Here is an 11,447-nt window from a genome sequence, read left to right as displayed (position 1 = left end):
CATGATTAGGAACAAATCTTTCTTCACTACCTTTGAGTATTTCAATGGTGGTAATGTTAGTTTTAGTGATGGGAATATAGCTCAAGTGAGGCAGAAGGGTACTGTGACTATTTCTGGAGGGCCTAAACTAAATAATGTTATCTTTGGTGGTAGGATTAAGGCTAACTTTTTAAGTATTAGCCAAACTTGTGATAGTAATCACAATGTTAAAATTCTCTTAACACATATGTGAAGCTTTGATAGGAATGAAGAATTAATTTACTTTAGGCATAGAATTGTGGATGATTGTTATATAATTAATCTTAGTCCCAACACTTTCTTGTGTAGTAGAGTTAAGCTTGACACCATAAAACTTTAGCATATGAGGTTAAGACACATTAACTATGAAGATCTTGTCAAAATTATGAATAACGATCTAGTTAGAAGGATCCCTAAGTTAAATGCACCTAGCAACACTTTTTGTGGTGATTACATGAAAGGGAAGCAAATGAAAGGGCCACCCAAAAAGATTGAGGTATTAATACCTCTATATTTTTAGATATTTTCCATATAGATCTTATGGATCTCTACAAACAAAAAGTAAGAATGGTATGAAGTACATTCTAGTGATTGTTAATGACTTCTCAAGGTTCACTTTTTTTTTTTTTTTTTTTTTTTGCCTTTTTGAGAGAGAAGTCTAAAACATTAAAACACTAAAAAGCCATATTCATTAAAATTCAAATAGAAAAAGGTCTAGCCATTGTGAGGATTGAATCATATGCGGAGAGAGTTTGATAATGTGGATATTGACCATTTTTGTGATTTTGAATCCGTAAGACTCCTTAACAAAATAGAATGGCAAAAAGGAAAAATCATGTACTTTAAGAAATGGCTTGAGTAATGTTTCATGTTCATGATACCCTTAGGCCATAAGTACTTCCTATTACACTACTAGTAAGTTTTCCTTAGGTCAAGAACTAAACGAACTACTTATGAATTATAGTCTAAGAAAAAGCTTAATGTTAAATATTTTAAGGTCGTTGGTAGTAGTTGGTTTATCAATTTTTGGTTTAATTACTTATGTCTTTAAAATGAATCAATAAAATTATTTTGAAGATTTAAACCATATGTGTCATTAAAATATTTTATTCTCAAACTAAAAATGATTTATGTAAACAAATAAAAAAAACATAAAAAAAACTAGCATGGCAACTAGGTTATCTTTACAAGGAATACAAAATGTCTCAATATATCTCCATTAATTGATTTTATCTTAGGTCAATGTCGCTCTAATATGATATATCTCAATTTTTCAATCAAAAGTGATGGTTTTAGTTTAGTAACTGAGCACAACAATTGTTACAAAATAAAAACAAGTATTTAAAGAGTTATATTTAGAAAAACAATAATTAAATGAATCCAAATAAGATAGGGTAGGATTGTCTACTAAAACCGACTTAATTGCACCTCCTATATTCATATTTGCATTCAATTTTGCTTAGATTCATTCTTAAATTTCTAATGAACTTAGATACATGACCGCAATAAGTATGTGTAAATAATCTAGTGGTTCCTTAAGTGTAAGGCTATGGTTGTAGCTTTAAAAACTCAATGAGTCAATGTTAAACCTCAAGGAAGTGATCTTGGAATGTAGGAAAAGTGGATAAATTAAAAGAGTGAAAGATGGATTTGGTGGAAAACTCTTTCTTAAAATCTTACATTGAGCAAGAAGGTTGTTGAAAAGTTGTTGTAGGAAAAAAAAAATTAGTTAAAAGTCCTAACTAAATATAATTAACTTTTGAGGGAAAATAAGATCCTTTAAGTTCCACTTCTCACCATGGAATAACCTTTGCTACTATTAACTTAACCAAGACACCTAAATGTTCCCTTGGTTAGAAAATATTCAATAAAGGTGTTTAAATTTATTTTAGAGGAATTAACCTGACAATTGGATTCCCAAACATGACATTCAATTCTTCCCAAAATATTAGTGATTTTCTAAATTGTAATTTTAAGGGTTGGAATAAGGTTTTTCCAAGTCAATATGGCCTCCCCATTAAGTGCTTGGAAAATACCCTATAGAGCCCTTGGGCTCTAATTTCCAAAAAAAAAAAAAAATGGTAATTTCATGACCCCTATACCTCATTTATTTGCTCAATTGTAGCCTTAAGAACTCAATAGTGGTTGTTCTAAGTCAAAATGGCTTTGCCATTAAGTGCTTGGAATACCTTAAAAAAGCTTCTAAACTCTAATCGACAAATACCAAGATATGATGCCTTTAATTAAAATAAAGGGATCTAATGACAAGTTATTTTGAATTATGAATGCATTATGAGCATAGGGTGTTTCCAATAGTAGAAGGGGATGCCTTAGACATTGAATGGAAATTAACTTGAAAGATTGAAATGAATAACAAGAAATTGAACATTAGAATCTTAAATCAAATATGAAATTGCAGTAATCAAGCAAATTGAAAATATTCAATTACACTTTAAAGAAAATATAAAAAAATGGGTATTGCTCTGAACACCACTTGAATAACTGAAAGTCTAATAAGGAATACCTAGAAGAGGGATGAATGAGTGATTTTAAAATTTTAAATAAATACTTGTGAATTATAATTACTTTTCTCAATCCAAGATATTATAAGGATAACTTGGATATTAAAATAGGATTTCACTCCAATAAAAATATGATTTTATGGTTTATTGATATCCAAATATTAATAATATATGTTGAAGTATGTTAGGGATAATAATAACCACAAGAGTAACTAGCCTAACAAACTCAACAAAATTCCTAACAAATCAATAATTTGTTATAAGTATAACCACCACAAGATAACCAATTAACCAAACAATCAAATATATTAAATATCTTCAATTAGAATACATGCAAGAATAAATATAGACTTTTTAGACTAGCCCTACAAGATATAAGGTTAAAACAAATTAACATATTCTAGGAAATTCAAATGTAATATCAAATATAAAAAGATAGAAAATGAGGTACAAGATTTTTATGTGGAAAACCCTCACAACTATGGAGATAAAAAAGCATGAGGTCCAAGACCTATCAATCGAAATCCACTATTCAAAATCAAGTCACATAAATTTACCTAGTCGTTTTATCCTCTAGACTTACTCTTTAGTACCTACAACTTGATCCATGTCTGTGACACAACAATTACTTGTTGCTCCCTAGTTGATCATTCGGTCTCTTTGAAAGGATTACAGTCTTTAACTAACAATTCAAATAATCAAATCTTTGAATGAGAGAACGAGAATGGTGTGACAATAAGTTTTTTCTCACCAAAGAGTACCTTTAAAGAATGAGAGGTCTCTAACAATCTCCAATATCTCTATGATCTTTAAGCCTAAATCTCTAACCCTTAAAAGGTTACAAGAGAGTTATTTATAGGAAAAAGTTATAAGGATTTCAGTATCATAAGCTTCCAAATTAGAGTTGCATTAAAATTTATTCAAAATATATTTCTAAACTCGACAAGACTGTCATGATTGCTTGAGTGGACTTATGCCACTTGAGCACTCCAACCACTTAAGCGGATTGAACCGCTTGAATAGTTCTTACTTTTTGAAAAAAAAAAATTAAAAACATTTTAAGCTCAAAAAATGATATCAAACCTTTTATACCTCAAATAAGCCTTTATATGTCACGAGCCAAACCTTTTAGACGTACCTGTGACTTCCTCGTTGGACGAACAACAACCCTTGATCTGAAATGGAGAGTAAGTTACTATGTAAAAAGACTTCTATGACCAAACATAAATTGGAACAAAATAACCAACATATAAACAAGACTTAATGTCCTAACAATCTCTTCCATTTTTGTCAATTTTGTGACAAAACATCATTCCATAAGCACACTCATACTTTCATAATGGAGTTTACATAACACACATAAGTGTTTGCTTAAAACTAAACTAAGAGAAAGCTTTGCAATGCTTTGTAGTACTTATCTTCCAACCCTATAACCAACACACACAGAAAACTATACCAAAGGTAAAACAATGTGAGTGATAAAATAATATCATGGAAGCAAAATAGGATAGTTGGAGACTTTGCTTGATGCATTGTGAAGGCATGAAAAAAGAACAGAGTTCTTTAGTGACACTAAGGTACACAACAAAGCTCAAGAGGAATTTAAATGTATGCAAATCAACCAAACATAATAGAAGCTTGATAAGATCAATAGATCAACTATGATGTTTTACTCTAACTAGAAAATAGGTAACGATAACCATGAGAAAAAGTTTATGCAACTAGAATTAGTTCTAGAGAGAGACAATTCTAATAGTTGTAATTTGCAAGAAACATTCGTGTTAGGTATATCTCTTGAACCTTAAAGTCATGCTTCCTAAGGTTGATTTGGTTTACTCCAAAGTCTCATGTTTAGTTTCATCCAATGTTTTAATTAAATTCCTTTAATTAATGAATCAAAAAATTCAAAAAATTTAAAACCCAACTTATCTTAAATTAATGAGTTTCTATTTTCATCCTTTTAAATCCCAATTTTTAGGTGAAATAAATATTCAATGTTCTCCATTTTTTATCTTAATTTAAGATAGTTACTTATGAAACTATCTCTCTCTTTTGCCACAAAAATGACAAACCAATAGAAATATAAAGACAATAAAGCACACAAAAGATAAGGAAAAAACCAAACAACAAAAAATATGATTTTGGACACATAATATAAGTAATGAATAAACACTTAAATAAAAAATAAATAGAATCACTAAACGTCTGATGGCAGCGAAGCAGAACTCAAAGCACATAACCATTATAAGATCAACATAAATCTTCTACATGTGAAGACGGGAAATACTTAAGATAAGGCAATGCTAAAGTATATGCACGAGAAGAGCTAGCAATACCCATCCTCCAGTCATGCACAAGTTTTTCTTATAGAATCCATCTCATACATCAAAACTTGTCTAAGTTGACTTTCACTAACACTATCTCTATAGAATATGATTTTATGAGGTTCTAGGGTTAGAAGAGGAAAAGAACCCATAAACTCAATGTGACAACACTGGAAAGACAAATAATATCAAACTAGGAGCTTCAGATAGAGTACACAATCCATTAGTAGATCCATAGGCTTGAAAGGAAACTGAAACAAAAAACTTTAAGTGGTTTCAGATGTCTCAAGTGGGGTCACCTTAGCCATATCTAAGAGAATACCAAATAACACAAAAAATTTTTTAAAAAATAGAAAAAATCTAAACCACTAGAAATATCCTAAACGATGCATAGAATAATACTATGAAGTAAAAAATGTGAAAAACAAAGAAAATTGACCTAAAATGACAAAAAGACGAAGTCCCAAAGCGCTTGAGAGAATAGGAAAATGTTTGAAATGATAAAAGGCGTTTTGGAAAGGTTTTATACTCAAATGTATCGTTGGATGTAGATTAGCGCTTCAACAAGACACCGGATGGATGCGTTGCTAGATGTAACTAAGAGTGCTTGAGCAATAGAGACATTGGATGAGGTTTGAGCACTTGAGCGTTAAAGACATTGAATGCAACACTCGAGCAACTAGAGCCTAAATTGAACTTTAAGAAATGATCGAATACTCAACTAACTAACATATAAACAAGGATTGACACCAAATGAAACAAATTTTAATGATCAAAAACAAATAATTAAGTACATAAACATTCAACGATAGCTCAATCAGTAATAGATAAAGTATGTTACTTTAGATAGGTTATATAAATCCATCAAGAATGAAGTTTCAAGATCAAAGGTCAAAGTTAATCATAATCTTAGTTTCGAAAACCCAATGCATAACCATCAATGTATAAGAGAGCTAACATAGAAACATAAGTATTGATTTTCAAGGAAATACAACTTACTGTTTAGTTGAATATTTCGAAATTGATTACTTAGAAGGGATCTAGTTATGCCTTTGGTCAAATTAAAGAACATATCCAATCAATTTCAACTAAGATTGTCGGATTTTTGTTTAACACGACCTCATTGGTCTAGATATAGCACAACTTGACTCCACTTTAATATGATATCATCTTTCTATTTTTTTATTTTTTTTTTTTGTAAAAAAAAAAATGGAGGCATTGTACACCATGATCAATTAATTTTTCTTTTTGTTTTCATTCATGGTTGCCTTTGTGTTCACTTTAAGGGTGTTTCTAAATGTTGCAAGTGAGAAGTATACGTTTAAGAGCATGAATCTTGGACACGAGTATAAGAGTTATGCTTAACCAAAGACTCAATATTTTGTATTGACTCACCTTGAGAAACAAATAATGATCATAGTCAAACAAAGTATGTAGATAATAAGATTTGAGCATGACAACGGATCCTTCCAAGGCAATCAAAGTCTACTTTATTGAGTTCCACTTAAGAAGTCTTCCTCTTGATCAAGTACAAGATGTAACCAATATTGAATTTCTCACATACAAAGACATTTAATTATCAAGAATCAAATACATCAATAGTAATTAACAAATATCTATGATTTCATTCATGTCAAATCTTGTAGATATGATATTTTTCTCCAAATCACAAACTCAAAACATTACAAATCATGCTAATATATCAAATGAAGAAACAAAAATCATATGCCCAAAACAAAATAAACCCAAAGGAAACAAGAAGATATAAACACTAAGCTTAACACCTTTGAAGCCTATACCTATGATGATCAATCAATTAGGCATATGCCTAGGGATTTCCTAAGGTACTCAAACCTAAGAGAATCCAAGGGTTTGGTAGGAATATCAGTATAAGAATGAAGAACAGGATTCCTTGATATATTTATAGCACTAGAGTTGTCACAATATATCTTCATTATTCATTGTTCAATTCCATAGTCTTCAAGCATTTACTTTATCCACAAGAGTTGCGTACAACAGTTGCTAACAACAATATACTCAGCTTCAATAGTAGATAAAGATATGAAATTTTGTTTCTTACTAAGCCAAGCCACAAGACAATCACCAATAAAATAACAGACACCAAATGCACTTTTTCTATTTTCAACATTTTCAGCCCAATTAGCAACGGAATATCCAACAATCACAAGAGAAGAGTCATAGGGATACCATAAATCATAATCATTAGTCCTATTTATATAATGAATAATTCTTTTAACAAACATTAAGTGTGACACTTTGGGGTTTCCTTGATATCTAACACAAACTCCAACATTAAAAGATATATTAGGACGATTAACAATAAGGTAAAGTAAGTTTCCTATCATACTTCTATAAAGCTTTTCCTTAACATATTTTCTAAATGCATCCTTGGTAAGCTTAGTGGTAGTGCTCATAGGTGTTAGAGTGTTTAGAAGATTCTAGACCGAATTTCTTCACAATTTCCCTAGCATATTTGGATTGACGAAAAAAGATTTCCTCTTTTAGTTGTCTTATCTGCAATCTTAGGAAGAAAGTTAATTCACCTACCATGCTCATCTTGAATTCAGTTTTCATATCTTCTGCAAAACTAAGGGCAAGGTCACTAAAGGTAACTCCAAAAACAATATCATTAACATAAATCTAAGCTACTAACAACTCATTATTGAACCTACTTATAAACAAGGTTCTGTCAAATCCCTCTCTTTCAAACTTTTTCTCCAAAAGATAAGTTGTGAGTCCCTCATACCAAGCTCTAAGAGCCCGCTTTAATCCATAAAGGGTTCTCTTTAACCTATAAACATAATTAGGGAATTTAAGATCCTCAAAACCCTTAGATTGCTCAACATAAACCTCTTCACTCAAAATACCATTAAGAAAAACACTTTTAACATCCATTTGGTAAAACTTAATCCTTAAGGAGCATTCTATTACCAAAAGTATCCTAATTGATTATAATCTAGCTATGGGTGCAAATGTCTCTTTATAGTCAATCCCATTTATCTGTGAATATCCTTAGGTAATTGATCTTACTTTCTTTCTCACAATGACCACCCCATTTTCATCTTGTTTGTTTTTTAATATCCATTTTGTACCTATGACATGTTTATCATTAGGCCTAAGGACTAAATGCCACACATCATTCCTAGTGAATTGATTTAGCTCTTTGTAGAGTGTGGTAGTCCAAGATTCATCTCCTAAAACTTTCTCCATATTCTTTGGCTCCAATTGGGAGGTATGGCATACAAGACCCATTTTATTTAATCTTGATTGTCTCCTAGTAACCACACATTCATTCACATTACACATAACATTTGAGATTGGGTGGTTCTTAGGTATTCTAGATCTATGCTTATCCCTTATTCTTTAAGAGGGTCATCTAAAAGTACACCTTCATCATTGTTAGGGTCAATGTCTCTTTTAGGGATATCATTAGGGTTATCTTTTATAGTTTCCAAGTCTTTAGGGTTATCCCTAATTGATTTCTGGGTTAAAATTTGATTATCAATTATACCTTGATCATACCCAGTATCATTAATAACTACATTAGAAGATTCCTAGATGACTTGTGAATTTTAATTACAAACCCTTTAGGCTTTACTCATAGTAGAATAGTCTAGGAAGATGCCTAAATTAGATTTAGCATCAAACTTTCCAAGGTTCTCCCCATCCTTAAGTATATAGCACTCATTTCCAAAAGTCCTAAAATACTTAAGGTTAGGTTTTCTCCCAGTCCATAATTCATAAGATGTCTTATTAGTTATTGTTTTAAGAAAAATCCTATTAGTAGTATAATAAGTAGTATTAATGGCTTCTACTCAAAATTACGTAGGGGTATTATGTATGTGAATCATCACTCTAGCCATATCTTATAGCACTTTATTCTTTATTTTAGCTACTTCATTCTATTGAAGAGTTCTAAGGGCTAAAAACTCATGTTTAATTCCTTTTGACTCGCAAAAGAGGTCAATATCCATATTGTCAAACTCTCTCCCCCTATCACTCCTATTCGTTATAATTGGAGGGTCAATTTCCACTTGTATTCTATTAAATAAAGACTTCAAATATTCTATGGCCTTAGATTTCTCCATAAGAAGACTCACAAAAGAATATCTAAAAAAATCATTTATTACCACTATAACATATTTTTTGCCACCTTTACTTTCAGTTCGCATTGGACCTGTAAGATTCATGTGAAGAAGATCTAAAGGTCCAGTGGTCCTTATCTCCTTAACCTTTTTATGTGAACTCTTAGTTTTTTAATAATAATAATAATAATAATAATATCATCATCATCATCATCATTATTAAAGATAAAAGTCCTTGGGTCATGAGACAAATAACAAACCCTGTAAAACAAGGATTAACACATCCTAAATGGGATCTAACACCATCATCATCATCATCATCATTAAAAATAAAAGAAATCTCATGCACATATATTCATCCCTTGGGTCATGAGATAAATAACAAACCCTGCAAAACAAGGATTAGCACATCCTAAATGGGATCTAACACCATCATCATCATCATCATCATCATTAAACATAAAAGAAATCTCATCCACATATATTCATCCCTTGGGTCATGAGATAAATAAAAAACCCTGCAAAACAAGGATTAGCACATCCTAAATGGGATCTAACATGTTTTGTCCAAACCTAAGGCTTTGATACCAATTCTAGGGAATTCTAGATTGCTTCGGTCTTTATCCTAAAATCAGGTTAGATGCATGCAATTCTCCTTATGCTCATCTAGATCCTATGCACATTAGAATACATGCATTTAAAAACAATTCTAGGATCTAAACAATGAGATTAGAGTGCTTACCAATGATTTGGATGTTCCCAAAGACAAATTTGATGTTGCTAGAGATCTCATAACCATATGATCTTTTGCATAATGACTCCCCCTTGATCCTAAGCACTTAAACAGTGGAAGTTTGAAGGGTGAAGGCTAGAGCTCTCTCTATAGAACATAGAGAATGAAATGAAAACACAAGCTCCTAAGGGGGTATTTATAGGGTTCCTATTAGGCTTAAGTGACTTGAGCTCATCATGGGCTTGAGTCACTTAATCTAACTAAAAAAATGTCATAATTGATTAATTAACCTAATAATGCTACCTTATTAATCAATTAGCTCACTCCAAAGATACATTTCACTAATTCTTCTACAATCTTACATAATTACCAAAGTGCCTTTATGTGCATAAGTAAACCAAAAGTTGATCCAACATTTATAAATCATGTCATCAAAGTATATAAGCTCGAGTAGGGATAACTTGGATCTATAGGATAGTACTAGCTTCCTCAAAATCCAATTCTAAAGTTGATTCAATATCCTACTATAGATAATCAACTGTACTTTAGTACCTTATGTAAATAATAACGTGACACTAAGTACTTGGGTATGTTACCTGCTATCTATTATATATAGTTTCCTTATGAATTGGTGTTTGTAATTTAACGAGGTGAAAACTATTAGCCTCTTAAGATTACCTTTATTATCTTTAAATTTCAAATCCTCTAATAATGTGATCAACTAACATATCATATTGTGGACCCTGCATTTCGGCTCAATGCGTTTCCCACTCGATGGCGAGCTCGATTTTATTTTCGAAAAATTGATTTTTATTGATTAAGAAAATGACTTGGAGTCGCCACTTATTTTTGTTTTATTTTTAAAGGGTAAACAAAATAAGAAAGAAAAACCCTAAGTGTGACTCCTTGTTTTGGAAAAAGGTGATCTGCGAAAAACCGGATCGGGTTCGGGGGTCAGGTTACTTGTTGGGAAGGTACGGTAAAGACCGTAGCACCCCTCTAAGTCCCTAAAACCTGGTCTCTACTAATAAAATGAAGTAATCGTGGCAGTCAACAAGAAAATCGATGAATACTCAAATCGATCATGCACAATATGAGAAGCAAAGCATGTATAAAGAATGAGTGAAATATGAATAGATGCGTACCTGGGCGACAATCACGAACGCGCTATCGTGGAACAGGGTTAGTGAACAATGAACATGTATAATTAAACGCATATCAAGGAATAGAGTAAATTAATCATGCATGTCAAAATAAATCAATCAATCAGGCAATCAATCAAAAAATCAGATATGTCGGGCCCCCACCAAAGCCCGTTTATTTTAGCATGAATTAATTTCGTAAATTCTATAATTTAGAACCACAAAATTAAACTCATGCTTATTTAAAACATTTTAAAATACCAAGATAGATTTGAAAATTGCTTACCGAATAGGAATTGGAAGCAAATTTGATTAAAAAAATGTGATTTTCTCAAAAATAAGAATGAAAAACTAAGGAGAGTTGGAATTATTTGAGAACCATAATTGAAAAAGGTTATTTACAAAATGGGGTTTGGAAGAATTATTTTCAAAATTAAAGAATGAGGAAATAAGAGAGAAAGCAATGGCAGAAAGACAGGTGGCCTGAAGCTGGCCATGCAATTCATGCACAAGCGGAAAGGATAGGAATTGATGACCACGTGGGTATGAATCTCAGAGTGTTACTGCGCTTGTCGTATCAATAGTCCAACTTTGACTGAGTC

This window comes from Vitis riparia, chromosome 17, assembly GCF_004353265.1.
Source record: "Vitis riparia cultivar Riparia Gloire de Montpellier isolate 1030 chromosome 17, EGFV_Vit.rip_1.0, whole genome shotgun sequence".
NCBI classification, from domain to species: domain Eukaryota; kingdom Viridiplantae; phylum Streptophyta; class Magnoliopsida; order Vitales; family Vitaceae; genus Vitis; species Vitis riparia.
Note: the sequence above shows the minus strand (reverse complement) of the source record.